The following is a 3,234-nucleotide window of genomic DNA, read 5'->3' as shown; positions in this document are numbered from 1 at the left end:
CAAATACACCGTACAATGTAAATGCAATGCAATAAAACAAAAAGAATAAAGCAAAGAATAATATGACAATAAAACATCATGGCTTAAATAAGAATTAACAAATAAAAACAGCGTATAAAACAAAACATCCTACAAAAATAGGGTTAATGGGAGATGGTGACTGAACTAAATAAGCCTGTTTAAAGAGAAGAGTTTTAATCTGTGATTTAAAAATGGAGAYGGTAGAAGAGTTTTATATCTCAAAAAAGCCAAGACAGATTCAACAAGGCTGTTAAAGTATTTGATACAAAAAAACATTTTGATAGGAAGTTAATTGATAACAAGTCTGTAAGRGGGCCAAATCTCTCAGAAGTAAAGATGAGCAGGGCTTCACCAAAGATGCTGTCTAAAAATAGTGGAACAATTTTAGGATAATTCTCAACAGGAAATTGGGATGACTATATATGTCCTATCATCTAAAGTTTCTGATATCATCAAAAGATTTGAAGRATCTGAAAAATCTCTGTGTGGGAAAAAAGACCAAACCACACATCAGTAATGGAACGCTGTGATCTTTGGGCCGTCAGGCAGCACCACATTAAAACAGACTGGATTCCTTTATGGACTTCACTGCATACCTGTCTGTAAACCCAGTTCACCGTGCCATCCATAAATGTTGGTTAAAGCTCTATCATGCAAAGAAGAAGCCATACTTGAACACCATCCWTCATTTCTGGGACAAAGTTGATCTAAAATGAACTGAGGCAAAATGGAAAACTGTTCTGTGGTCAGACAAATCAAAATTTCAAATTCTTTTTGGAACTCATGGACTCCATATCCTTCATACTAAAGAGGTGTGGGACCAAATTATCAGCATTTAGTTCAAAAGCCTGCCTCTCTGATGGTATGGGGATGCATTRGTACCTATGACATGGGCAGCGTACAGATTTATAAAGGCACAAGCAATGGAAAAATGTGTAAACAGGTCATAGAACAGCATGTACTCTCATCCAGACAAGTTATTTTACAGGGGAGGCCTTGCACATTTCAGCAAAACAATGCATCCCAATACAGCAACATGGTTTAAATGTAGAAGAGTCCAGGTGCTGGTGCAGTCCGGTCCTCTCACCAAATGAAAACAATTCTCTCATTATGAAATGTTGACACTGGTGTTGATGTTTATAGCCTGACAGAATGCTTCACAGTGGCTTTTTTTTAAAAAAAGGTACAATGTCTTAGTTTAAACATGTTTCTTAAGTTCCACTCTGAATAAAATATGAGATTTGCAAATCCTCACATTCTGTTTTTGTTTACATTTTACAAATGYCCCAACTCTTTTATTTTTTGGAACTGGGGTTGTGTTGTATCCACAATAATGACCCAAATCATCCTCACTATGCTGCAAAACAGCCACCGATCATCCTCAGACAGCAGCCTGTGTTGAGCTGAGTGACACTTGGAGAGATGGTGCAGCACAGCTTTTTACAACCAACCTGTAAAACGGCCACAATCCATTACCATACACACCGTATAATGAGAAAAAATGATATTATGGGCATGCGTAGAATCCGCTGCCTCTTGAATTAATCATGGCATCGAAGAGTTTCTCTCATCTGTCAGCCAGCCCGTTTTATTGTTCTTCCTCCTCTCCATTTTGCTGCTGTCCGATGTCTTTATAAGCTCGTCCAGCCGTATGACGAGTTCGCAGGAAGCCTGGTTATTGAAGTAATAGATTTCTTTCTGCTGATTCCTCCTGGGTTTACAGCTCCGTTCAGTGATGTATGCACCATGCGACGCCACTGGACAGCTCATCTCTCTGAGCCACCTCTGCATAAGCACATTCGCCCAGAGCCAATCTCTGAACGGGGCTGTCGCTGTCATGATCATTAACATCCTCGCAGAATGTCACAGCACCGTTTTTAAAGTCGTGCAGTGTTTAGAGATAAACAGATCCTATTAACAGGCTGTAAATTAGACTCTTTTAAAAAATGTCTCAAGACTGTGACATCTTCTTATATTCTTTAGTAATCAGGTGTTTTTTTTTCCTTTTTTGCATATTCTCCTTGTGAGTCCCTCCATGTGTTTGCTCAGTTTGTTTTATAATGTGCAGCACATCATGGTTTCATGGTTCCCTGTAGATTTCTACCTCAACTTCCACCTTCCTCTGCTTGATATAGCACCACACTTACAGCCAAGGGCTCTTCCTTCTCTCCAACTTCGTGAGCATCATGCTTGCAAAGTCCCCTGAAGCGTTAAATATTTTTTCTTGACATTTTTACAGTGTGTACATCTTGGGACGCTGTTAAATACAACCTTTAATTGGGAAAACATTTGTGTTTGACAAATTACCTACAAAACACCAACTTCATTTCATTTAAAAACAAGCCATAGACTTTTCATAACTCTTGTTTCTTTTCTGCTGCATCCCCTTTGTACTGCCCCCCCCCCCTCTTTTCCCATTGACATTTTATAAACATTCCATGGATATCAGAGCTTGTCCTCCAGGAGACACAGTTAATTATTATGCTGCCACAGCGCTCAACCACAAAGCCCATCTCCCTTCCAATCAATGGCCATGCAGCACAGCAGGCACACAAACATGACACGCGCAGCCACAGCTTCGGCAGATGATCAATCAATTTTCCAACCTCAGATCAGAATCAAGGAATTGAATTCTTCTCTCTCTCTCTCTCCCTCGGCGGGCACCGTGCCAATTCCCTCACATCTGTACAAGTCGATATAGGTAGAAATCCAGCAGAGCATTCCCAAGTGTGCTGCCCCTTACCTGCCCTGCCTCTGTGGTGATCCCGCTCTCAAGCTGTGCCTGTTGAAGACCCCCGGTCTGCGCAGCCGTGCCCTCCTACATGGGCATGCATCTGGATGGTGGATCAGAGCGCTGCCGACTCATCTGTCAGCGTGGAGGAGGAGGGATCAGAGATCACAGAGTCCTCCCAGCCGGCAGCCCCATCTAGCGCATCTCCCTGTGTCTCCTGCTTACCCAGGTCATTCCAGCCAGCCCCTTAGCAACCGCAGAGCCAGGGAGCGAAGATGCCCAGGAGGGGGGGTGGCGGTGGTTGGGAGGTGCTTATAGGTCTGAAACTGAGATGGAACGGCGAACAGAGCAGCTCCTCCTCCTACACGTCTGACTGCAGCCAGTGGACATGCTGCAACTGGAGTCTCCTGTTTTCTCCTCGCTGCGTGTGTGTGTGTGTGTGTGTGTGTGTGTGTGTGTGTGTGTGTGTGTGTGTGTGTGTG

General features: G+C 43.0%; 1 protein-coding gene across 3 annotated transcripts in view; it reads right to left on the bottom strand.

Moving 5' to 3' along the window:
• frmpd3 (FERM and PDZ domain containing 3) overlaps positions 1-3,228 on the bottom strand; it is a gene marked incomplete in the record, with an annotated part of 128,170 nt that extends 124,942 nt beyond the window's left edge. For all 3 annotated transcript variants that reach the window (XM_014006031.1, XM_014006033.1, XM_014006032.1), the window contains 1 exon segment: positions 2,765-3,228.
• Between the last annotated feature and the right edge of the window lie 6 nt (positions 3,229-3,234).

The sequence above is a fragment of the Austrofundulus limnaeus genome, unplaced genomic scaffold, assembly GCF_001266775.1.
Source record: "Austrofundulus limnaeus strain Quisiro unplaced genomic scaffold, Austrofundulus_limnaeus-1.0 Scaffold34, whole genome shotgun sequence".
Lineage (NCBI taxonomy): Eukaryota > Metazoa > Chordata > Actinopteri > Cyprinodontiformes > Rivulidae > Austrofundulus > Austrofundulus limnaeus.
This window is presented reverse-complemented; position numbering and strand designations above follow the sequence as displayed.